This window comes from Tinamus guttatus, unplaced genomic scaffold (assembly GCF_059628265.1).
Source record: "Tinamus guttatus ecotype Peru unplaced genomic scaffold, ASM5962826v1 Tinamus_guttatus_pri_ptg000455l, whole genome shotgun sequence".
Lineage (NCBI taxonomy): Eukaryota > Metazoa > Chordata > Aves > Tinamiformes > Tinamidae > Tinamus > Tinamus guttatus.
In genome coordinates this window covers 1,093,909-1,121,551 of record NW_028288989.1, presented here as the reverse complement: position 1 = coordinate 1,121,551, position 27,643 = coordinate 1,093,909, and the positions used below count along the sequence as shown (strand labels likewise).

The 27,643-nt window shown below is 40.4% G+C and overlaps 1 pseudogene; it reads left to right on the top strand.

The window, feature by feature from the left end:
• The first annotated feature begins 1,547 nt into the window (after window positions 1-1,547).
• The window catches only part of LOC148593139 (uncharacterized), a 268,178-nt pseudogene continuing 242,082 nt past the window's right edge, over window positions 1,548-27,643 (top strand).

Below are 27,643 nucleotides of genomic sequence, written 5' to 3'. Positions count from 1 at the left end.
ACTAGAACTTGATGTCACTGAGAACACTACTAAAATCACTTACTGAGCAAATTCAAAATGTCAAGAAGTTAGGGAAGGAAGGAGGAAAAAAGGTTTGATGCAATCAGGTTCACTGCGGGACAAGTAGAGCAGTAGCTGGCAATAGCTTAACTGCTGGGTAACACGGGCTTTTTCCCTCCTCCTGCTTTAACATTTGTTTACAAATTTGTTGCATGCAGCAATTGCCTACAATTAACTCCAGAGAATAAACATTTCTCAATATTAAAAAAAAAAATCACCTTTCTACAGGAGCTATTACTGAGCGTAAATCATTCCAACTTTCAGCTTTTAAAAAGCAAGATGCAAATTATCAGGAGCTAAGGAAATTAAAGCACTGCAAAGCTGCTGAGGAAGGCAGAGGCAGCAGGAACCCACGTCCTCCACCCTCAGCACTGCCCCACTGAGCACCCTGATCTCCTACCAGCGATGGACAGGGTAGCAGGGATCTGGGGGAGGAGGAAGTCACGGAGCACAAGTGATACAGATACAAAGAATTGCACAGTGAAAGGAAAACAGTGAAAGGGAAGCATATGTTCATATACAGAAAGCTATGATCATCCTACACAACAAAAAGGTGAAGTCAGGCCAAGATGTGAATGAATGTAACATTAAAAACATTGAAGTTTACACTAGACAAGGTACTGTGTAGTATCCCTGGCAAACTGCAGTGACAACACACCTGCCTTTTCCTGCAGTTTTACTTCACAAGAACCATGTTCCAAAGAGTTCTCAAGTGCTGGAAGACCATTTTAAGAGAAAAATGCTGGACAAACTAAAAATAGAATAAGCTCTGCTATCAGAGTTACTAAAATTGCATGCAACACCCACACAGTGTTGGGTATTGTACTACCATACTAAAGGGACCACATTAAAGAACTTAATGTGCTATAGCGACAAGAAGTCGCTATAAGATAAGGCTATAGTAGACACAAAAAATAATTCATGTATGCTAAAGGTAGCTGCAAAGAGGGAAGGAATAAACTGCTGCTTATATACACTGCAGATAGAAAACGGTAGAAATGGGCTTCAATTTCTACAAGACAGATAACCCAGCTAAAATTATGTTCTCTACAGAAACACTTGTTAGTAGTTCAGCAAAGCCAATCCTGCAGGGACTGGACAATTCGGAAATGCCTTTGAATCCTGTTCTCAGCTCACTTCCAACTTTAGTATTTTTCATTCAGTATTTTAAACTAAAAACCTTCCCATCACTAACCTCACTTTTTATTCCACTTAGGAACCACTGCTCCTAATATAGCTTATGTACAGCCTGTTACGTTCACTCTGCTGGTGAACAGAGCACCTTGGTTATGAAAAACACAGAAAACGCAGAGTTACTGAATGCCTTTCTTGCTTCGGTGTTTACCAAGGGCAGCCCTTTAGAGTCCCGGGCCCTAGGGACAAGAGAAGAAGCCTGGAGAGAGGAAGACTTGCCCTGGGTAGAGGAAGATTGGGTCAGAGGGCACCTAAGGGAACTTGGTACTCACAAATCCATGGGGCCTGATGGGATGCACCCCAGAGTGCTGCGGGAGCTGGCAGATGCCATAGCTAAGCTGCTCTCCATGATCTTTGAAAGATCCTGGAGAACAGGGGAGGTGCCAGAAGACTGGAAGAAGCCCAATGTCACACCAGTCTTCAAAAAAGGCAAGAAGGACCAAGGCAAATACAGGCCAGTCAGCCTCACCTCCATCAACAGAGAAGTGATGGAACGGCTCATACTGGCCATTGTCTTCAGGCACATGGAGGACAAGAAGGTCTTCAAGAGTAGTCAGCATGGATTCACCAAGGGGAAATCTTGCTTGACTAACCTGATAGCCTTCTGTGATGGAATGACCGGCTGCATAGATGAGGGGAGACCGGTGGATGTCATCTGTCTCGACTTCCCCAAGGCTTTTGACACCGTCCCTCACAACATCCTCCTGGGCAAGCTCCGGAAGTGTGGGATAGATGAGTGCACAGTGAGGTGGATTAGGAACTGGCTGGATGGCAGAGCTCAGAGAGTGGTGATCAGAGGGTGGTGTAGAGTCTAGTTGGAGGCCTGTGGTTAGCAGGGTCCCCCAGGGATCAGTCCTTGGTCCAGTCCTGTTCAATTTATTCATCAATGACCTGGATGAAGGCACAGAGTGCTCCCTCAGCAAGTTTGCTGATGATACCAAACTGGGAGGAGTAGCTGATACCCCTGAAGGCTGCTCTGACATCCAGAGGGACCTGGACAACCTGGACAACAAGGCCAAGTGCAAGGTTCTGCACCTGGGGAGGAATAACCCCAGACACCAGTACAGGCTGGGGACCGACCTTCTGGAGAGCAGCTCTGCAGAGAGGGACCTGGGTGTCATGGTGGACGACCAGTTGACCATGAGGCAGCAGTGTGCCCTCATGGCCAAGAAGGCCAATGGGATCCTGGGGTGCATTAAGAAGAGCGTCTCCAGCAGGTCAAGGGAGGTGATCCTGCCCCTCTACTCAGCCCTAGTGAGGCCACATCTGGAGTATTGTGTCCAGTTCTGGGCTCCGCAGTACAAGAGGGATGTGGAGCTGCTGGAGAGAGTCCAGTGCAGGGCCACAAGGATGATCAGGGGCCTGGAACATCTGCCCTATGAGGAGAGGCTGAGGGAGCTGGGCCTGTTCAGCCTGGAGAAGAGAAGGCTGAGAGGGGATCTAATCAGTGTCTATAAGTACCTCAAGGGAGACAGTGAGGAGGATGGTGCTGGCCTCTTTTCAGTGGTGGTCACTGATAGAATTAGAGGAAATAGCTGGAAACTGAAACACCAAAAGTTCCACAGGAACTTAAGGAAAATTTTTTAACAGTGAGGGTGATGGAGCACTGGAACAGGCTGCCCAGAGAGGTTGTGGAGTCTCCTTCTCTGGAGATCTTCCAAACCCGCTTGGACGCAGTCCTGTGCCACGTGCTCTAGGTGACCCTGCGTGTGCAGGGGGGTTGGACTAGATGACCGCTAGAAGTCTCTTCCAACCTTAAGCATTCTATGATTCTATGATTCTATGAATTAAAATTAAGTTTAAAAGAAGGCTATGGTATTAAGTCTGCATATCTTTTTTTTAAACGCATTCTACTCAAATGTATTATACACAGAATCTAGACTAAATAAAATCTGAGTTTAATCTTTCCAGTATTTTTCAATCTATCAAAAAAAAAAATGCTTTCATCTCCTTTAAGTAGGGCAGCATTGCATTGATGTGATCACAGAACCATGATCAAAGTTGCTGCAGTCACTATAACCGTGCACTCCCTGTAAAGCAGCATAACTCAGATATTAGTCATGTTAAGTGAGAGCTGAGCATTTTTTTCTTTCAAATCAGCAAATACACAGTTAAAAATCCAAGGGGGAGTTCCCTGTAGCTAGTTTTAAACTGCTACATTTTGCAAATGAGAAGTTTTCACCTAAGGGAGGAGAGAGCGAGCAGGAGGCAGTGGGACAGCCTGAATGAAAATCCCATGTTTCCCTCCAAGCTGCTGGTGCCGGAGCTCCTTGCACGGCTTTTCCCACAAGAGGGCAGATTTCTGTCTGCGGAGCCGGAGCTGCAGCCTCACACACAGGGTGTTACGAACACTTTTCAAAACACTAAGGAAATGCAGTTGCAAAAATGCAGACTAACCCTTTCAACTTGTATGGGAAAAGCACAGGTGCGTATATATACACATATGTATACAGGCATTCACTTCTTAACATATTATAAAGTTTCCTAGAAATCAATTCAAACTTAGCAAAAATAAATTATCCGTATTTGAGCAAACTATAATAAATCCTTGAAATAGTTATCTATGCTTGAAAAAATGTAATGTGAGAGACTATCAAGCCACCTGAACGAGATCTTAATGGAAAGGCCCATGCTGAGCCAGCTCAATGTTGCTTCTGGATAATGAAGCAGCCTTCAGAAAGGCTCCAGAGCAACCAGAACCGGCGGCTCCTCCTCCCCAGGGTCCTGCAGGCCCTCAGACGAAGCCCTGAGTCGACAGCAGGTGCCTATGGACAATCCCCTCTGCCAGATCTTAGTGGGAAACATGGACATTTCTTTCTACCTGGCAACTACAGAGGGCACAGTGCACTGCACAACCCCACCAAGCTTTAAATTCTTTTAAAAATAGCCCTTTTAATATTTAATTCAGATGCCTTAATATTAAGAACTCTTCAGGATAGACCCATTCCCTGCGAAGCAGAATCCTGCACACCTTGCATACACAAACAGATTTTCAGCAGCAGGTAAAAGCCTTTCATTCAGGCAATGAATTCAGGTTCATTTAGGCAATACAACCTGATTCAGAATTCTAAACAAAAAAAAAATCATTTAAAAAATCCATTTTTTTTTCCTAATTTCTATTTTTTGTAAGTTAATTTTAGTTAGTATTTATATTCTACAAATGAAGATTATATAAACTTTTTGGCATACCTGGTTCAACTTAGGAATTCCAAAAATGTTGAACTCCACAATTTTGTGACCACAAAGTATGACCAGTGTCAGGAGTCCCTGACATTTTACTTTGTGACTTAAAAAAAAGATAAAAAGGCAAAATAAGAAAAAAGCACAACCTGCACTCCTTCCCCAACCTTCCAGACCATTTGTCCTACTACCACTGCTGTTGTCACTGCTAGCAAGCACACAGAGCAGGACAGTTAGTCCTCAGCTCTGCACAAACATCACAAGCCAGCCCAGGTATCTCTCTTGCCCATCAGCAGATAGAGCCCTGGGACGAAAGGCGTCTCTTCCTATGATCCCTATAGTCCACTAAACTTTTGGAACATGTTGGGAAAAAGGTTCTTTTCTCTTGATGAACTCAAAGATATAGGGTAAGAAACAAACAAGGACTGCAGTTGGGCAAGCCCACATACTGGAAATTATTAATAAGCACTAGGACAAATAGCACCATCTCTAGAGGCTTTGTGCTGGACTTACTGTTAAATTAATTATTAGCAACTACTTTGCAATGATTACCAGTTGACCAACAACAAGTAAGGCTAGATGGTAAGAATCACATCTCTCAACTAAGAAATTATTATACTGCCATACAGCCTCCATAGGGCCGGGGAAGGATCTGTACAGTTCCCCAGGAAAGTATCCAATGTCATCCCGCGTAACTGTTGCAAAGAGAGATGCAGTTCAGAGAAAAGTAGCTCTCTAAAGCAGCACCCCTTCCATCTTATTCTTCCATATCCTACTCTTGATAGGTTGCAGATGCCAGAAAATCTAAATGAAAGCTATCAAAGTTACCTGGTTAGTGGAGCAATTGGTTTGCAAAGCTACTTGCAGTCTGTTACAGGACAAAGAAGTCTGAACCATCCTAACTTCCTGCTTTCTGAATATCAACTCAAAGTTTAATGTGGCTCAACTAATCCACTTAAATTTCATTGCTCCTGTTAACTTACATTAAAAGCCTTAGTTGTCTATGTGGACAAGATTTGAATAATCCCTTTTTTCCTATTTATTTGGACATGGCCAGATACAAATCTCCAAATGGTTCAGCTGAACACAAATAATATACCTGTGATGAATTTAGTTTTTTTTCTAGGAATATAAGTTTCACATGGTAAATTTTTATCACAAGGAGACATTTGCGTATAAATTTATTAATTGCAACATTTCCAAATTGAAGCATTTTTGATAAAGAGAGAGAACAAAGTCAAAAGCAAGACATGCCACTGGAGACCAGGTAAAACATACACAGGTCATACAAAGAGATTAAATTGTGGGCAATCAAGAGCAGACTTTATTTTCACTTACAAGAGCAAAAACAAGACCATAATCCATGATACAAAGCAGAGCTGAGAAATCTTCGCACTGAGGAACTGTGTTAAAACTATATATTGATGAATAGCAGCACTAAGAGTATTATATTTATTTATATAAACAAATAAACTTCTGAACCAGGTATGTTATTTACTTTCATGTCCCTCAGTAGAATTTGCCTCAGCTAAGGCTTTTGTATCTGCTTTCAGAAAGCGACAAACAGATTTTCCCCTTTCCCCCTCGCCCTCCTCCCCATTTCGTTTGCTGACTATCTTGAAAAACACTGAACACAGCACTTCAGTATCCGCTACCTCCTACTTGCACAACAATCCTGCACATGAATGGTGAGGAGACACAAGAGGCCGAGGAGTTTACAGACTGGCCCACGAATACTCTATAAATCAGACAGAAGTCACACAGGGCATTCATGTTTTACAAAACTTCGTAAACAGAACTTCTATGTGCCCGGAGCACAACACACACCCTGAGTGTTTCCTGACTTGCTTTTCTCCTTCCTCAGCTATTTAGCATTTTTCTTGTGTCCACAACTTGAGTGTTATTCCCAGTTCTACCTAAAACAAGATCTGTGACTACATGGATATTTCTAGAGAGGTCTCCTTTCCCAAGTCCGGGAAGAGCAGAAAAGTCACTTCAAAATCTGATGGGACTTAGAATTACTCCCAAACTCACACTGCAGCCACTTGCCACTGAATCAAACGGTGCACAATAGTAGGAGACCAGTACAGAGCCCAGGGAAAAGGGACATGGCACATACTCCCTGTTCCTCCTTTGATTTCTTCTTTAAGGAGGAAGGAGAGAATAGAGGACAAGTACTGTGTTCATGTGTGCAGGGTTTTGCAAGCCTCATGATATTTTTCTTCCAAATAAGTGTTAAGTTGGTAAAACTATCCAACCTTTTTACAACAAAATAAATCCAAAGAAAATTCAGCCATTTAGACAATATATTTTACTAAATTTGAGAAGAAATTATTTCCCGGTCTGAGGCTCCCTCTTCCAAAGGCAAGAGCGTAAACATGCCATTAAGCACCTTTAGAGATTAATATTTTCAGTAATTGTAGCATGCTCTATTTTTGTTTTACTCCTTTTTTAAAAGTAGATATTTTATTTCAATTTTAAAGCAAAGTAGCCAGACTTTCAGATTACAAAGGCTTCAGAGAAAGTTGCATCTAATATTTATAATCTTTAAACTGACAAAAACAGACCAAAATCTTCCACTGATGTTCATCACACCTCTTTAGGATGACAAAGTGGGCAAGTCTTCCTGCTAAAGAAGTGACTGTGCATTACTAGACAGTCACACAAATAACTGTTGCTCTCTAAGTGTGCTCTTAGCAAATGAAAAAATTATCTTTCACTTGAATTAGTAGGTAGGTTCACATGTTGATCTCCAAAAGACTGCCATCCAGTAAGTCTGGATATTCCCCCTAGTGCAACATACAACAGGTTCATTATAAAAGTCGTCAGAAGATAAAAGAACATCAGAAATTCAAGAGTTGTGTCTAATTCTGCAAAGAGCTAAGTTTACACTTCAGCCTACTGGTACTCCAAAGCTATTGCATGATGCAGTCTTTACTTTTGACTTTTAATCCCTTTAGTTTTTCATATAAATACAAGTCAGAAATTTATTTTCTTGATTGAGGGAGTTGAGATGCATTTGAAGACCCTCCCTGGCCAAATCTCTTTATTATAAGTAAAAACAACCAAACCCTCAAAACACAAAGGCTTTTCAAATGCATCTTGCAAAAAGATATCAGCAGCTCAGCATCTCCAACTGCAATGGGCATTTTGAACACAATTAGAAGCATCCATAAGAAAGGCATATCTTCCTATGTGATCAGGGGAAGCAAAATCATCACTGGTCTATTGACTAATTCATGGAAATGGAAAAGATTCAGCTTCTGGCTTTGGCTGCCAATACTCCACCAGAGCCAGAGACTTCCCATTCTTCCCTTCTTGCTTTGCCAGATATGCTTTGGTTAAAAATAAGTAAATAAATAACACCATCTCTGGAACTGGATGTAGCGGCTGGACTGGAAACACTGGACCCAAGGATCCAACTCTAACTTCTCCAATTCGGCTGCGCTATAGTTTTAAAATCACTACTACATTTATGCAACCAGGATGAAAAAAAAAAAAAGCTTATCCCCAAGATTACGTATCCAACCCCGCTGCACACGCATGGTCACCTAGAGCACGTGGCACACGTGTCCAAGCAGGTTTGGAAGATCTCCAGAGAAGGAGACTCCACAACCTCTCTGGGCAGCCTGTTCCAGTGCTCTGTCACCCTCACTGTTAAGAAATTTTTCCTTAAGTTCCTGTGGAACTTTTGATGTTTCAGTTTCCAGCTATTTCCTCTAGTTCTGTCAGTGACCACCACTGAAAAGAGGCCAGCACCATCCTCCTCACTCCCTCCCTTGAGGTACTTATAGACACTGATCAGGTCCCCTCTCAGCCTTCTCTTCTCCAGGCTGAACAGGCCCAGCTCCCTCAGCCTGTCCTCGTAGGGCAGATGTTCCAGGCCCCTGATCATCCTTGTAGCCCTGTGCTGGACTCTCTCCAGCAGCTCCACATCCCTCTTGTACTGTGGAGCCCAGAACTGGACACAATACTCCAGATGTGGCCTCACCAGGGCTGAGTAGAGGGGCAGGATCACCTCCCTCGACCTGCTGGAGACGCTCTTCTTAATGCACCCCAGGATCCCATTGGCCTTCTTGGCCACGAGTGCACACTGCTGCCTCATGGTCAACTTGTCGTCCACCAGGACTCCCAGGTCCCTCTCTGCAGAGCTGCTCTCCAGAGGGTCGGTCCCCAGCCTGTACTGGTGTCTGGGGTTATTCCTCCCCACGTGCAGGACCTTGCACTTGGCCTTGTTGAATTTCATGAGGCTTCTCTGTTGGGGCCTTAGTAAGAATATATAAGAAACTGGAGTTTGTGGGGAACTGGACCGATGCCTAGCAACCAAGCACCTGGAGGAGCACCAACCAGCTGGGAATCTGTAGCTGGCCAATGAGAACGCCGCTCCCTAGCGCATGCCCACCTGCACCGGTATAAAGCTCTGCTGCAGACAACAGCAGGGTGGAGTTGACTTCACTTCGCATAGAGGTGTTGTTCACTCCAGCTCGTGGAGAAGGCTTTGGCACTCACCACGAGTTAAACCCCCTTCATATTAAAGAGTTGCTCACTCCGACTCGTGGAGTGAGCCTCAGCATTCGAGTGACACTCGACACTTCTCACTGCCCAGTTGTCCAGTCTGTCCAGGTCCCTCTGGATGGCAGCTCAGCCCCCTGGGGTATCGGCTACTCCTCCCAGTTTGGTATCATCAGCAAACTTGCTGAGGGAGCACTCTGTGCCTTCATCCAGGTCATTGATGAATAAATTGAACAGGACTGGACCGAGGACTGACCCCTGGGGGACCCCGCTAGCTACAGGCCTCCAACTAGACTCTGCACCGCTGATCACCACCCTCTGAGCTCTGCCATCCAGCCAGTTCCTAATCCACCTCACTGTGCACTCATCTATCCCACACTTCTGGAGCTTGCCCAGGAGGATGTTGTGAAGGACGGTGTCAAAAGCCTTGGTGAAGATGAGACAGATGACATCCACCAGTCTCCCCTCATCTATGCAGCTGGTCATTCCATCATAGAAGGCTATCAGGTTAGTCAAGCATGATTTCCCCTTTTAATCCATGCTGACTGCTCCTGAGCACCTTCTTGTCCTCCACGTGCCTGGAGACAATGGCCAGTATGAGCCGTTCCATCACTTTTCCAGAGATGGAGGTGAGGCTGACTGGCCACTGTTATAAACAGTACGAGATGAAAAGCTCAGTAAGATCCAACTGTTTCCAGTCAGGTGCAGTGTTGGACATGGATGAAAACCTCACTTTTCTTAAATTGTCCTCTTTTCTGGTAAACCTTCTCTAAGATTAAGGAATAAGATGTCTGACCTGTTCAAGTCTGATTTTTAACTGACAGCAGATAGATTTGCAAGGAAAAGGGCTGCTTCCAAAGCCCTAAGGAACTGTTTTAGTTAGAGACTCAGTTCTTTCAGAATAACCTGTGTTCTACGTAACGTGCCTGGAGCTTCTTTGCTAGCCTCAAAACAACAGTCATAGACTTGTAGCTGGTTTAGGAATATATGTGGCTGTTTGGAAAGACCATCTCACCGCTCTTTATTGACCCCCTCAATTCAACTCAGTTGTCCAGCAAGAACTGGCAACTACTTTCACCCAAGTGAAATTACTATATTTGCCAAACAAAACCTGACAGTACACTGTCCACAGCTTCAGTATACGTGTCCTAAATTTAAAAAAAAAAAAAAAAAAAAAAAAAAAAAAAAAAAAAAACAGCTTAAGATTTTGGCCTTTAGGAATGTCTTAATCAAATGTCATGTCTTAAAAGAACTGAAATTCTTTGAGAATTGCTTTTTTACCACAGAAATTACATGGAAGAAGGACTGACTGCAAGTTCTCTTAGTTCAAAAGGCATGTGGTATCTAACAGATAACAAAGCATGCAAAAATCTCTTACATAAATTCCCTTTCAATGTCCCAAGATATTGTACAAGATGAGCAGTCTTGGAAGCTGTGAAAAGTAAATGACTCCCATCCATAAGATTTCCATTTTGTTTCCCTATCTTGTTGGAGTAAATTCACTAAGGAGGAGTTAAACTGTTTTAACACAGATGGACAAAAAGGTTTCTTATACTAAGGGAAAGTTAAATTCCTATTGCATAACATACAAGAATAAATTCTAGGAGGAAAATAATTTGAGAAGAAAGTTTTAGGAAACTGGAAAAGATCACAGATTTACTTTGAAAAAGAATTTCAAGTTGATGCTAGACTGTTACAGATGCCACATTTTGGAATGACCACACAGCAATCCTGAAGTCCCATTAAAGAAATTGGTAATAGAGATTTTGACCCAGAAGAATCTAATAGAAGCAGATGATCAGCAGTGATGCAGCTCTGCTGGCAAGGATCTCCTTTCCTTCAAAGTGCTCTGAAAGCTCGTACTGCATGAGCAGCCCCAAAGCAGAAATACAGACAAATGTCACTCCAGTAGCTTTCCAGTTAGTTAATGGTTTTCCAGAAAAAAAAAAAAAAAAAAAAAAAAGAGAAGAGTGAAATGGGTAACTTCTTTCATTAATAAAATTAGCACATGAGGAAGGACATATTTTTTTAAAAAAATACCTCTACACAAAGCTTCCTATATATGCTAATTCAAGAGCCTTAAAAGTAAAAAGAGTGATAAAGACAAGTACCTGGTCAATAAATTGCCATTTCTGAAATATAAGTGGTACAAGAAGAAAGCTTTGCACTTCCTGGCAGTAAAATATATGTGAAAAAGTGAGGAAGTATCACTATGAAAGAATTCTGTAATAGATAGCTGGCACTTACTAGCTGTGACCATTAGCATGTTGTGAATAAACGGAGTCTTCTGCGCCATTCCCACAACCCTTCTTGTTGCTCTTCAAGCTGCCTGTCAGATATAACTCTAGATGGTCTCTGACTTTCCTAACTACATCCCTCCATGCTCAGACAATATCTGTGTAGTCCTCCTAAGACACCGCACCCTGCCACATCTCTTGTGCTTACTCTTTTTATTTGAATTTCGTTAAGAGCTCCTTATTAATCCAAGCAGTCCTCCTATTGCTTCATTTTCTGCTCTCTGCAAGGCCCATTTTTCACCTTGAGCAATGTCATTCTTGAAAAGCAAGCAGCTCTCTTGCATCCCTCCTGCTCCATATTGCATGGGACTCTTCCAAGCAGGTCTCCAAACACACCACAGTTGATCTCCTGAAGTCTGTGGTTGTGATCCTTCTATTTACCCGTTTTGCTTTCTTCAGGATCTGGAACTCCACCATCCCCCACAGCTGCAGCCAAATGCCGGTCTTGTCAGATCTTCAGTCACTTTTGTCATCATTGTGTTCCAGAAACCTTCTGGATCACTCAGGTCCCGCTGGGGTGTCTTCCTGCCCCCCCACAGATAACGGGGTGATTCCAGGTCCTCCGAGGATCAAGGTGATGTGAACAGGGGGTCCTTCTGTTTGCCTGCAGACAGTTCATCTAACCTTTTTTCCTGATACACAAAGTCCAAGAATTACGTGAACAAAAGCAAGTAAGACTATGGTGCTTTCAAGGGTTTAGTTTACATAGTAGCAATTTCTAACTGTCTAGAACAGAATGCAAGAGACTAATAGAAACTGGTGACCAAGCAGAGGGAGGCTATTAAATTCCAAATTCTACAAATAACATAAAGCACCTAAATACATTTAGTCTCTAGATGACTGCAGCACTGGTGAATGCTGTACATAACCATCAGAAAGAGATCTCCAGTGAAAGAATTCAGATGACTATCTGAAATTTGCACTACAACAAGAGTCCTGACAAATATTGTAATAGTTTTTCACTTTTTTACCCATTTTATTGTCGTATACACAAGACCATTCAAAATACAGAAACTGTTTCAGGCAGTATGACTGAACTGCTAAGAAAAAGTAACTATAGCATAAATTTGAGACATTGTGACAAAGTGATACCATAGGTAGGGAAAAGACAATTCATTTTTGAATTTTACCCTAAATATATATATATATATATATGCATATATATACACACACACACATATATATTATATATATATATATATATATTTAAATGGTAAGGTTGTAAAAAAAATGCTAAAGAAAATTATTCAACACCTGTAGATTTTTGCTACATGATGATTACATAAACACTTCACAAAGGAAAAAAAAGCATAGTCCAATTATATAATATTAAATAAATACATTTTGGTATTTAGATTTGTTTGGTAATTCTGAGATCTGAGGAACAACTGGCCAAGGATACAATGGCAGGTGCATCAAGCACATCAAAAGTAGAACGTGCCCTTTCAAGTGTACAACAAATTAACAAGAGGACAATAGTTAAAAAGCCAAGCGAACATCACCTGTTAGCATCCCTCTATGCAAGATGAAGTGAGCAAAATACCACCTGGCAAACAGTTTCAATAATGAACATGGAAAGGGTAAAATATTTGTGAGCTTTTGTTATTTATTTTGCAGTAAGTGACAGGGATCGGATGGCATTCACGTGACAGCTTGGTAAGGACCAAAGATTAAAGAACGAACTGAGAAACACAAAGGAACAACCACAGGCCTCTGAAGAGATGCGTGGTGGTCAAAACTGCAGAGCTCTTTCAAAAAAAATCACTAAAGGACCTCAGGATTTATACAGCAGCAAGTCGCAATTTCTGCATCAGAAAAAGCAGACCTGTTAGCATATACAACTAAGAAATATTCCAGCATGACACTCAGGAGCAAGAACGCACAACTCTTAACTGAATGATGACCTTCTAACTCGGTTTCCTACGTAAACATGGAACGGATTTTTACAGATGGGACTTATGAGCATATAGTCCAACATGACTGATCTCAAACTTTCTAGAACAACCTAGAAAAGCCTTTAAATGAGAAACTGGCAGCCAAAGGTGGGCAATTAAATCGATGCCAATGAAGGCACCAAACTGAAAGAAGAGGAGTACACGATCAAAGGGTAGCACAGACTTACCAGTAACTCAGGAATTAATACACTAAAAGACATTACCAAAATCTGCCACGCACATGTCTCAGATTGCTGCATTCTTATCTTGCTTCAACTGCATCTTCAATATTAAAGCTCTTACCAAAACTATAAAACTAGTAGAATGACAGATGAAGATCAATACAAACGAATAAAAAGAAAGGGGGTGGGGGGAAAGGAGTATATATTGATATAACCTACTGATTGCAGGGGCTGAAGCAGAGAGGAAATGGCCTTCCCCCTCACTGCTAAAATCTGACAGGTTCCCTCCTTCCTCATCCACAGTGGGTAACTTCCCTGGCTTTAACTGCTACCAATAAACCCAAACTAAGGATGGGTGCATCATTACAAACTGGTCAAAATAAAAAGGAAAAAGACAGAAAGACAGACAGAAAGACAGACAGAAAGACAGACAGAAAGACAGACAGAAAGACAGACAGAAAGACAGACAGAAAGACAGACAGAAAGACAGACAGAAAGACAGACAGAAAGACAGACAGAAAGACAGACAGAAAGACAGACAGAAAGACAGACAGAAAGACAGACAGAAAGACAGACAGAAAGACAGACAGAAAGACAGACAGAAAGACAGACAGAAAGACAGACAGAAAGACAGACAGAAAGACAGACAGAAAGACAGAAAGACAGAAAGACAGACAGAAAGACAGACAGAAAGACAGACAGACAGAAAAAGACGCAGTCAAAAAGTAATCCATTTTCCTCTGACCTCAGCCTTAAGCTTTTACCAATACTAAAACCCCTATAGTTCAACACCATATGTTGACTAGAGCACATTCTTGATATGTCTTCTATCATTTCACTGAAACAGCCCATGACCTAAGGCTGCACCTTACGAGTACAACCAAGGGAATGCCACAAATGTATCGGCTCCAGACAAAGGTGTTTGCAGAAGGTTCTAGTGCACCCTCCAGTGAGGTGAACTACATGACAAATTAATATTGCTTCCTTATCTTAGGATACTCATTTCCATTTGGAAACCTACTTTTTGCAAAATGAAAAAAAAGGAAAAGGTCAAAACAAAATTACAACCAGCAGAAGAAATTCCATATATGCAGAGAGGGTATTTGTAGATAAGTTTTTGCAGAGGCAACCACTTATTTAGCCAGTGAAATGTAGCTCTGAACTGCAATATTCCACAAGACAACAAGTAAAAAAGTAACAGCAAATAACGACACTTTCATTCATTTCAAAGCTAGAACAGCAAGTGCATGCCGAAGTAAAAAAAAAAAGTTACGCATGAAAAGGTCATACCAAAATCTGTGAAACTTCAATCTTATTTTACGTTATTTTACTTTTATTGTCATTTATGTTATTTTACCATAAACTTAAGAATTTCCAGATCATACGCTAAAGATTACATGACTATTAGGACACAGAAGTGTATTGCCACAGTTCACTAATTAACCTCATTTTTATAGATGAAGTGGCTAAGTTTGATGGAGAGCAAAGGAATTATTCCTGGCAAGAGACACATGCTGGGAAATCAGAAACACACAAAGTTTAAATGCAGAGGGATGGTATGTATGACCTGGAGGATGGAGAGGCTGAAAACACAGCATATCCAGGACAGCAAACACATCTTAGTTCAGCTAAGATTGCTTATCCCTAGCCTCACAGTCAAGAGTTTAACAATGAGAAGAACAGAAACAAGTCAGAAATTTGCTTCTGCTTACATTTAAGTTCAAATGGAAAAGTATTAGGACGTCCTGTGCTCAAAACTACCAGCAAGCTACTAATAAACGCCCCCCTTTGCATCATGAAAATTTCTTTAAAGTACACAATTAAGTAAATGTAAAATTTGTATGGCCCTGCTTTCAAAAAAAATACATTAAACCTAATAATTTAAAAGCATCAATTCTTCTTAATTCAGTGCCCACACTAAACTACAGTTTTACAAGCTGCCTCTAACAGGCACAAAGCAGTGAGCATGTTACCTAACTCAGAGCATCAAAGTGATCATCTATCAAAGCACTTTGCTCTAAAAGTCACAAAAGCCTTCCCTTCTCCCCTCCATTTTTTTAAAATTTATTTTATTTTTTTAAAATATGCTCCTATGTGATATCTTCCTTCCAGGTCAGTGATCATGCACTGTGCTATGATTTTTCCTTGACAATTTCACATTGAAGTATCACTTGTTTGAGAAACTAAGTACTTGCTTTGTAGACAGATCCCATCATCTGCAATTAAAAATGCTGTGTACACAGTACTGCCGAAATCCTTTAGTACAGGTACTGCACGTCTATTATATTGTATTTTCACACAGAAAAAGTATGGAAAAATAGACATATAGGACATATAGACTAGATGATGCTAAGGAGGCACCAAATCCTGCAAGTCCCAGACTCCTTTAGTAAAAGGAGCAACTACTCTCTCTTCTCCCATCCATCCTTCTCTTCCAAGGGTCAGACATTTTTTGCTTCTTCCTGATAAATTCCTACCATCAATCCCCCTCTCAATCCTACCAAAAAAAAAAAAAAAAAAAAAAAAGGTAATACTGTCAGTATGAAACTGTGAGACAAATTCATACAGGAAGTAAACATCGTGTGGCTCCTTCTGAAGTAGGCAGCTACTGCACCACTACATCTCTTATAGGAGCTAAGCTTGAAGCCTTTGCTTGATGCAAGAGGTTATGGAGAACACTGCTGTCGCAGGATATGTTTTCTGTATAATATATATATGCGTGTGTGTGTGTGTATCAGGACAGCAGAGCATCAAGGGGTACAGCTGGAGGACAGCAGTAATAAGTTTAACGTTCCTATGTGACATGACAAAGACACATGAAAATTATATATACACCCCTTAGAAAATAAAGTTTTTCACCTCTCATTTAGACGGGCTGAATTACAAAGCTGAACAAATATAAATGAAGTAAATTAATTCACTGACATCTATGTGTAGGTTATGTTCAAGAGCTTTAGACATTCTCTTCCACCATAGAATGATTTTTGATGGGGAAAAATGTTACAACTTCAGGAGGGCTCCAAAGCAGCCCTTAAAGTGCAACTCATAGCCCACCGCATCCCTGTACTGACTACTGCAGAACGCAAGCTTATCCCAGCACCTTAGGGTTTGTGTTTCCATGCATTTTCCACAACTTCCCACCAAGAACAATAAAAATACTTTATTCCCTTCCACTGCCCCGAGCATGCCAAGGCTCCTCAGACTATGTGATCGCCCCATTACCACCTCAGTGGAGGTTTACATGCCAACCCCTAGTCAAACAGGCAGCTATCTCCTTGTTTAAGAAGTTCTGTTTCTTTTGTGAATTAAAGAAAAAAAATAATTCTGATGAAATAGTAATATTCTAAACAGTCAAAAAAATCTGTAGAATACAGCTTAAGCATATCTTGGATACAAAAATCACTCTGCAACTGAGTGTTTCTTAGAATATTCTTAAAAAGTCACTGCTTTAAACATTGCTATGCGCAGAGCTCACACCTTCAAAATCACCAGTTAGTGAAAAGTCTCTAATTGCTTTGTTTTCACTACTAAAGACAATGGTTTGGGGCTTCTGCCATTGATTTTACAGATAGAAAGTGATATAAGGAGAAGACAATGATTCTGTACAGGAGAACGTGCATCTGCTACAGAGCTTTTGTTTTTTCATTTAGCTTAAAGAGTTAAAGAAAGCAAGCAGCACAATTTCAATGTTCCTCTTTCAAAAGTGTTGTAAACAGCTAATGCTAGAAAGACAGGCATCTTTTTTACCCTGTTTCCTCTCACTGTATTTTGTGGTTTCCTTACCCAGGACAAACCAGATGAAAATCACCTGTGCCTGACCATTCCTCTAAAGTTTTGATGGTCAACTTAAAGCACAGAGCAAAACCAAAAGCCTCACCAACAGCACACTTCCACAGGCCCAAGAAAACCTAGCCAAAAGCCTCTCACAGGTGCAGTATAGTGCACCTCAGCAGCATTCTCAAGCACTCTTTTCTTCCTCGTACTTAAGCTGCACATTACAGCTCCGCAGAACATTAGCATGAGACTGAGTGAAAATACTCTCACATCTACTTTCAGCAGCGCTGCTTCAGAAGCCTTACTGACTACAAACAGTATCTTGAAGCAAATTTTACACAAGTCAAACCAAAAAAAAAGTATACTGCCTCCTACACACAGTGCAAGGCACCTTCAAACGCACAAGATAAGTCTACGAAAGAAAATGCACCTCCAAAGGATTGGTTTCGATTTCTCTTCTAAGTTTGTGAAGTTGTACTTGACCGCGGTGCTCTCGTAATTTCCTCTTCTGCAAGGGCTGACATGGGCATTGTTGGATGCAGCTGGTGCTGGCCCAGACCCCACGTCTCTCCTTGGTGCTTTGTGGAGGAGTGACAGGATGAGAAGAACCCAGCAACAGAAGCAGCATGAGCACGAAGGCCCTAAGGAGACGCCACAGGGGCCATGTGCAGGGCTAAAATAAAGGAATTCTAGCCACCAGTTTCAGTTTCATCACCCCCACTCACTCCATCTCCAGCAGGGACTTCAGTTTAAACAGAATAGGAGTTGATGCTTCACAGGCTATCTCCATTTCAAAATTGTTTACCAAAATTTAGGGGCAATTTGCAAGAAAATATCTTTTATAGTTCATAGACAGAAAGCCACTCACATATTTTCCCCACAATAGAACATGATTTGATTAAAAAATGCTGACCATCAATGACATAATAAAGTAAACTTGCTAACTGTAACAGAGCATTAGTTGAACTTCCAAATAATCAGATCAAAGATCAGAAATACTCAAGAAAAGGTGGGGGACACACAGGAATTCTTAGGTTTAATACCCTGAAGATTACACAAGAATGGAAAGTACTTTGAGACAAATGCAAAATCCCAATATACAGGAAACACTGGTAGAGATAGAGTCTCTCTTCCCTGTTGATACAGACTGTGCGTTTCAAAAAGGGAGATCCCTCCAAACTTGCTTCATTTTACAGTTTAGGCATAACAGTAGTTGCTTTCTAAAAACTGTAGTGGATTTTGTAGCAATCAGAAATTCCAGGATCTCAGTTTAAGACTTACTGAGATGCTGAGCCCTTATCATAGTCTTCCCATGCAACTCAAACCTCCTCTTTGGAAACCTCCAGGAAATGGATGATAGATCCTTAATTTTTTTACTGTCTACTTAATTTCCCACCAAAGTGCCAGTCGATTCCTTATCTTTCTTGATAAAGAATGTCATAAGAGGGAAATTAAGTGTCTCCTCAGGTTTGACACTGATCGACTTATAGTGAGCTTCATTCTACATCTTTCAGATATCAATTATTGAAGGATTAACAAAGCGTTAAATCCTTCCATCTTCTGAAGCAATGATCCCCAGGAATCTTGTTTCAATAAATACCTCCCCTAACAATCACAGCACTGGCTCCTTCTCTGGTCATCACTAAAGCTATCAGATACATTTTAAACACCTAAATTCAGATAACTACTTAGAGCAGCATTTAAAAGAGAAAGGGGAAATGTCTGTACTAAGTAGTCGAGATAAGAAACTGCATGATTCCCTGACACTTATTCCATACAATTCTATACACGTTAGCTACAGTGTTTCTGATTGCAGAGAACTGCTGTGTCAACTGCTGCAGTGCTACTTTGTACTGCTAGCACCAATACTGAGCTATATTAATATTTCTCTTTACACATTTACACCTTTACATATACTCTACATGCATGCTCTACAAAGTGTCCTATGTCTTTGTTGTTCAGCAACACTTAGCCCAATGTGCAGGGAAAAAAAAGGCCAAATATCAGTACAGGCTGGTAACTTCAATTTTTTTTTTCTTTTTCCCAGATTACTATGGATTAAATAAAAGAGCTTAAATTTTTAGATCCCACCACAGCAGCACTATCATTTGTCTCTCTCAGCTCCAGTGGTTGTTGCAGCAGCTTCTAAAGGTCAGACCCCTGTCTGTGGTCATCCCTGACAACAAGTCATCCCTGACTTGTTTCCATTCAGGGTCTCTCATAAAAAAAGTCAATCACCCTCACCCACTACCTTGAAGGAGTTGAGCTTTGCACTCTTTTCTTTTTAAAGGCATTTTAATAAGTTTAAATAAATTTTAAAATGAATCAGTAATGTAACGTCTAAAAACAGGTGAATTAAATGCAATCCTCTCACTATCTGAACTTACACATACTCCATGTAGTAGGTATTCCATCATGGATGTTGACAGCCTATGTTTTATTTTTGATCATGTAAAAAATAAAATGCATTCTGTTTGTTTATTGCTTTGAAGACCACAATATATTGGTTACATATTTAATATATCAAAAATTATACTACTTCATAAAGTTCTAGCTGCTTCAGTCAAAATAGAAAAAACTAATGTAACCCAAAATTTTAGAAGCTGGGAGAAATTTATGGTGAAAAAAATAAATATTAAATTTGCATATCTTGACTATATAATTGGAAAGTCACAGGCAAGAGAAATCTTAAGCAAGTATCCCAGCATAAAAAAAACAATTTACAGTATCATTAAGTCACAGAAATTACACAAATTCATGCTATCCAGGTCTTTTTTTTTTTCCTCCCTTTTTTTTATTTTTTTTTATTTTTTTGAATGTAAGATGGTAAAATTGCAACTTAAAAACTGTGAAAGATAACTAAATATTTTAAGAATATTGTGCAGCCCTATCATTCTGGAAATAGCAACAGAAAACAGCATTTCTAATACTACTTTGTGAGACACCTAGACCGGGTATAAACTACAGCTATGATGGTGGCTGGTACCTGCACGGGATCCTTAAAGATCTTAGAGGGGAGCCATCTTCCAGATCAGCTGCTGTAGCTCTCCCCTACACATTCAACACCTTAATCTGCGCCTTTCAAGTGCCCGTAAATTCACTCTTGCTCAGGCTGAGCGCTGAGAAGTATTTTCAAGGTTACAAGAATCAGGAGCACTTTCCTTTTGTAACAGACATTCTTCTCTGTATAAAGTAGGAGAGAAAGACGGCCCAAGCCATGTCTGTTTGCCTTATAAAATACTCTTTGCCACTGATGAAAACTGATAGTTCTCACTTTCACAGATACACCAAAGAATGTATTTTTATCATTATGACCCACACTGAAGAGCTCAATACACAAAGAAACTCATCAAGCTTAACAGAGCTCTGTATGTCAAAAATTAACCAGAATAACAGAAATAAAGGTCTTGTAATTTGCATTGGAAGCGTTTCTCCAAAGTCAATTTTTGCATAAACCAGAAGGTATTTTTTACATTGTAGGCAGAAAGTATGTGGGGACTTAAAAAAATAAAAATTAAAATAAAATAAAATAAAATAAAATAAAATAAAATAAAATAAAATAAAATAAAATAAAATAAAATAAAATAAAATAAAATAAAATAAAATAAAATAAAATAAAATAAAATAAAATAAAATAAGGAAGAAAGAAATGTATTCCAACTCTGCAGAAGTGCTTTAGGTTTTGGAAGGTGGGATACTTTGCCTATAAAAGTGTACACTCTAACAACAAAATCAGCCTAAAACTGCAAGATTTGCTATCTCAGAAAGTGATATCTCAGTATTTTCAGAAGTGTTTCAGCCTTTAATCTGAGAATTTTGGCACACTTCAAAATCCAGAAATTCTGCCTGGGATGGACAGAAGGAAGACATTACCATGAGGAGATTAGATATGACCCAGTAAACTCTCTCTGCTTCTCTCCCTGGTACTGATATGCAAGGAGAGATCAAAACAAGCCCTTCCACATGCAGCAGACCTAATAAAACTTGTTTCATTGTGAATGTAGAACACAAGTCTGTATAACTTTCCACTTTACCCCTTAAGCCCTATGTAGTAGCTTACAGATATACCACATGTGGATACAGAACATGCTATTTCTACATCCAGCACTATATGGATGCGGGTCAGTGCTATACAGTGCAGTTACAGCTCACTTTTTTCTGCAGCTATATGGAAGAGGAGAACTAATCAGGGCTCATCTACCACATCCAGCCAAGACAGACTTCACGAACTCTGTAACTGTCTTACATCTGCTCTCTTCCAGTCTTGAGAAGAAAAAAAAAAAAAAAAAAAAAAACATGCACTCAAAATTTGGTCCACTTCAGCTTTCCTTCCTTAAGGAATGAAGCTAATGAATGCACAGCACTGGCAATCTTAAGAAACAGCTGTCAGAAGGTGACACACAGTGGTCCACAACCTGAACGCAGAGCGAAGAGCGACTTACAAAACCCTAGATCCAAAACAAGACTCACAACAAAACACAGCTGCAATTTAGCACATGGAAAAATGAAGGTTTCAGTGTCAACAGATACCTAGAACATTTAAGACTCGGCAAAACTGCAGAAACTGTATGGATTTCCAAAACCTCTTCAACCTTTTTGCTCTCCCCAGTTTTACTTGAATATGATAAAATTCACATAAAAACATCCCCTCTGAAAAGTCACAGAGACATCCTGAAGCTATTTTGGATGAGAGAAGAAGAAAACACACCTATTGCCTTGAAACTAAGGAATATCCTATGCAATACACATCAGCAACACAAGTAGTTATGGTGAAGAGAACAAATAATATACTAGGCAATCAGAAATTATGTCTTCCAAGCAGGCTCTTAACTACATTTCTGTGAATCACACAGCACGAACACCATCCTCATCTCTCAAACACCTCCTGCAGCAGTAGGGCTACAACCAATACCAAGATTTATGATGGAAGGACTCATAATTCACTGTAATTATTTCAAAGAAAAAGTAACAAGTAAAATAAGTAGTTTTGCCTCTTTAAACATCCACTTAGCGATAACAGTATCAATGTAGGTTCTTCCTTCCAAACACACCATTTCTTTAAGTTCTCAAGTCAATCTAAATTTTGTTGTACTAGCACAAACTCTTCAATGAAAACAGTTCAACCCTATAAATGTGTCATAGTCACTTTAAGAAAGCTTAAAACCTAAACGTTACTAGTAACAAAGGATCAACACATCCATAGTATATTCCAACTGAGCAAAGTATCTTCTGATTACGTAGTAAGCGGAAGAACTCCATCTCACCTCCTTTTAGTACCATCAACTCTACATTCTCAACAGAAAAAAAAAGAACGGAAACTTTAGTCATCAATATAAAAATATGTTGCTCAGAACACACTGAAGACAGACAGGTGAATAAATCAGATAAATATATGGTCTAAAACTATTTGAAAAGTAGCTTTAAAAAGTACCAGAAGCTGAAGGTCTAGCAGTAACTATATGATGTTGCTTAGGAGTAAACATAGTAGTTCCATAAGGTAATTTTCAAGTCCTTGTAACTTTTATTATTTGCTGATTTTATCTTTTTAACATTAAATATATCAGAAATTATTAAACAAGTCACTAAGTCGCTTGCTTAAGAAATGGGGATTGCCTTGGTCACCAAGTAAAGATCTTTATCATTTGTATCAGCTAGGGCATTTAACACATTTCATAATTCAAGCTTCTCTCCCTTAACTGCTTAAACATTTTGCCTTCATTTCAATTTCCAGATTCAAATTATTTGCCCTGATCTTATATTCTTTTCTCCTTAAATCATCTTTGCCTGTAGCTCCTCTTCTTTCCAGGTGCCAGGCCCACAAGAGTTATTTAAAGGGTTCATTTGTACCATCCCTCAGTGATCGCCTATGGAAGGAGCTGTAGAGTACAAGCAATTCAGAGATAGATGTGACAAATTAAACAGCAGAAGCTCATGAAAAAGCATGGGCACAACTTCAGAAATGGACCCAGACAAAAAAGCTTGGGGTGTTGCACAAACAGGTGAAATATCATTCAGTAACCAGGCTGGGCTAGTGGGACATGAGCCAGCTGTAGCCCACAGTCCATGTTAACAAATTAGTTTGAACTGCTATATTGCTAAATTACGCCAAGAGGCTGCTCTTATAAAACAAGTTCTCTCATAAAATACTTTTCACAATCCTCTTACTAACCTCTATATTTCATACTATCTGATCTTCTCTTTTTCCTGAGCACAAGAAAACTGCACAGATGTAACCTCACCAATGCAACTGGTGTAACCACATCAGTATTTGCAAACCCTATATAGACAGATCTCCCCGATGGAATCCAAAAGCTGCATATGCTGTTTGATAGTCTCATTTTACTGATGACTGACTAGGTACTCAGTAAGAATTTTAATACACATGGATCTTACTCCTATCACAGCCATCTGAAAAGCACAGCTTACAGCAGAAATTCTAGTAGGCTATCTCTAAATACATCAGCTGCTGTTGCTACAGCTATACATAATGACCCTAAAGACCATTTACCACCAAATCATAAATCTGTTTATGTTGGGACCTCTGCACCAACTCTCTGCTCAGAGTTAAGGTAACTTCAAGATTACATCAGGTTGCTAAGGTACTTCCTGGTCAGAAGTTTGAGCATCTCCAAGGATGGAAATACTCCAGCCTCTCTGGGAACACGTTTCAGAGTTGCATCATTCTCTCTGTGATTTTTTTTCCCATTAAATCCAAGCAGTATTTCCCTTACTGGTACTGGTGGCTATTGTCTTTTGCTGTAGACCTCAGAGGACCTTGGTTTTGTTTTCTCTGTCCAGATTCATTAGATGGCTAAGAACAGCATTTCAATCCCTCTCAGCTTCCTCTTCATCAGGGTAAATAAGCCCAGCTACCTCCTCAGGACTCTCCTGCTGTGTTTTGATTTTTCAGTTCCCGAACCATTTTTGTGGCCTTCAGTCACACTCAGTCCAGCTTGTCACTATCTCTTTTTTAGTGACAGACCACAACTCGACACAGTGGTCCAGCTTGCAAGGCCTCAGTAGAGGGAAATAAGCACTTCGGGCAGTGCACTGCCTGGGTAGTCTGACGTGAGGTTAGCACAACTGTTTGTCTGCCTGCCCTCCCTGGAGATTTTCTCCAAAACTTTAGTATGGTGCCCAGTCCCCAGCTTGCACTGTTGCTATTGGGTTATTTCAGCCTCAGTGCAGTGCTCTGCATCACCTTTGGCAAACCCCATGAGATTCCTGCCAGCTACCCCCTCCATCTTGTGCAGGTCCCTCCAGGTGGCGGCCTTGCCAGCCAAAATATCAAACACTTACCCAAGTTCATATCTCCCAAACCTGACTGCAAGACTCATGGGGGAAACTGTATTGAAAATGTTGCAGAGTCTAGGTAAAGAGCTTCCACTGCCCTCTTACCCATAGCTCCAGTCACTGCACCACAATGAGCAGTGAGACTGATCACATGTGACTTGTTTTTAGTAAATCTTTTAGTTTCTTCTTTAGACTTAAGAGACTGAAGTTCAGAATGCAAATACAGCTTTAAAACTGATTCTACTCTTTCATCATTAAGATAAGGACATTGGTCTGATCTTTGCCTCCTGTCTCCTCCCTCTTCTTTGCTCCAGGTCCAAGCTACACCAATCCTCCTCAGTCCTAAGGACTGAACTGTATAGATTTCTCTGTCTTGCATTAAAAGCAACAGCCAGAACAACAAATAAAACCATTTAAAAACAAATATGGTTTTAAAACTACCAGCTCTCCCAATAAATGAGATAGGCAAAGAGCTTATGGTGCTGTACTACCTCAATTAAGTAGAAATCAATAAAGATACTGATACAGGCAAGTCTACAACTACTTTTTGTCATGCTATTTTCACACTCTGCTTATCTAAAAGTTCTTTTCCTTATTACTACTGTGTCATTTACATGCTAGCTTCAAAGCTCACTTTTGTCTTTGCGGCCCTCACCATACTTAGTTGTTAAAAACTGTCTTATTCCCAGAAATTTTGAGTTGTCTTTTCTTGTCTCTTCAGCTAGCTTCCATCTCTACTCCACTACACTACATCGGCAATGCTCTACATAACCCTTTCTCATTTAATATCAAGATTACTTACACACTTTGCCACACCTCATCTTCCATAGCAGCCCCCTCCGCCATGTATCAATTTGTACTAACATCCACCTTGCTTCTGTCATCCACATGCAAAGTACTTCTAGATGCATCACAAGCCCTTTACCTTTTCCAACCTGTAATCAACCTCTTATGAGGAATATTCTCCTCAAAAAAGACAGAACACTCACTGACTGTCACAGACAAGGTATACTTTATATACACTATTTCTACTAACTTGGGAACATAACTGTATTCACCCACTCCATAAACTCGCCAATCATCCATCTTTCCCAAGACGGAAAACTTACTGCGACTTCTAGTTTAGGAAGCAGCTAAACAGCTTCTCTCACCAATTTTGAAAACTGCTCATTTCAGGAACGGATTTTATGAGTGTCCTGATGAATCTCCGAACGAACTTTAATTTAGCCCAATACAAGACTATGATCATCACCATTTTCTCCCTCCATATATTGCCAGTATCCTGGCTCAGGGTTCTTAAGCTTGCTGTGCATCAGTTGAGCTATTGCAACTGCACGTGACTTCCTGCAGCTTTGCAGCTCGTCTATAGTGAAAGCGCAAATATGCCTCTGTCAATGTGCAAAATTATTTTACCATACCTTGACAACAGAAGTTCAACCCTAGAAAAAAATCAGCTTTACGTATTAACCGGTTTTCCATTGCAATTACTTTACATGAGTACAGTAATTTTATCAAATATGTATTTCATATTGTAAACTTGGATCAAAGGGAAGAAAAAGAAATAAGTCTGAAGCACCTCATTATTTTTCACACATTATTAATTTAATTACACTAGTCACAATATAGATAAATGGAAATTTATTAATTTCTTGTTTGGAGTTGACAAGTTATCCCCTACGTTTTTCTAAGGTAACTTAGCAGGAACAATAAGAGGAAGCTCAAGTAAATGTATATGTAAAAAAACAATAAATAATATGATAATCTGAAAATCAGAGATTCTGAATGAAAATAGTAGTATCAAAGGTTAAACACAAAGTTTAGGGGAAATCAGATAGAGAACCATGCAACCTGCAAAACTGTTTCAGGGTTTATTCACTGAAAACTACTGCTCTCTTCTGTCACTTCTGCTGTGACAGCACTGCCTTCAATTCACTAGGCATTTCATTGGAAAATATATAGTACACAAATAAGAGGGAAAGAATGAACTGACTTAATCTTGCACTGAGTGAGGATAATCAGAAAGAAATGTGTATTTTAAACTTACAGCGCAATTAAAAGCCAGAATCAGCTGCAGAGTCTAGTTGGAGGCCTGTGGTTAGCAGGGTCCCCCAGGGGTCAGTCCCTGGCCCAGTCCTGTTCAATTTATTCATCAATGACCTGGATGAAGGCACAGAGTGCTCCCTCAGCAAGTTTGCTGATGACACGAAACTGGGAGGAGTAGCTGATACCCCAGAGGGCTGCGCTGCCATCCAGAGGGACCTGGACAGACTGGACAACTGGGCAGTGAAAAACCTCATGAAATTCAACAAGGCCAAGTGCAAGGTTCTGCACCTAGGGAGGAATAACCCCAGACACCAATACAGGCTGGAGACCGACCTTCTGGAGGACAGCTCTGCAGAGAAAGACCTGGACATCTGCCCTGTGAGGAAAGACTGAGAGAGCTGGCCCTGTTCAGCCTGGAGAAGAGAAGGCTGAGAGGGGATCTGATCAATGTCTATAAGTACCTCAAGGGAGGGAGTGAGGAGGATGGTGCTGGCCTCTTTTCAGTGGTGGTCACTGACAGAACTAGAGGAAATAGCTGGAAACTGAAACATCAAAAGTTCCACAGGAACTTAAGGAAAAATTTCTTAACAGTGAGGGTGACAGAGCACTGGAACAGGCTGCCCAGAGAGGTTGTGGAGTCTCCTTCTCTGGAGATCTTCCAAACCTGCTTGGACGCAGTCCTGTGCCACGTGCTCTAGGTGACCCTGCGTGTGCAGGGGGGTTGGACTAGATGATCTCTAGAGGTCCTCTCCAACCTTAAACATTCTATGATTCTAACTGCAACCCAAAATGTAGCCTTCTCCCTCCAAAAGCTCGTCATTACTTTATCTTCCTTCTCCTCCTCTGAACATTTTCAATTATTGAGGCCAAGCCAAATATGACTCCTTTTCTATACTGCTACTAGCAGCTCTTTTAAAGTACTATGTTTAAAAAAATGTTCTCTCAAGTTCAAGCATCCCATCTTTGCTCTCCTCTCACTTCTACTCCTTACCTAGCATTCTTTTCATAGTGGCCCTGTTGCTTCACACAAAGATTCAGATAAACTATTACTGCAGAAACTCCAAGAGCACTACAATTAATTCTGCTACTTTTGCTCCCTCAGGACAGGTCTATATTTTAGGACTAAGCACTAGAAGATACAGTGGTGAGAAGATGATGTAATCTTTGAAAAACA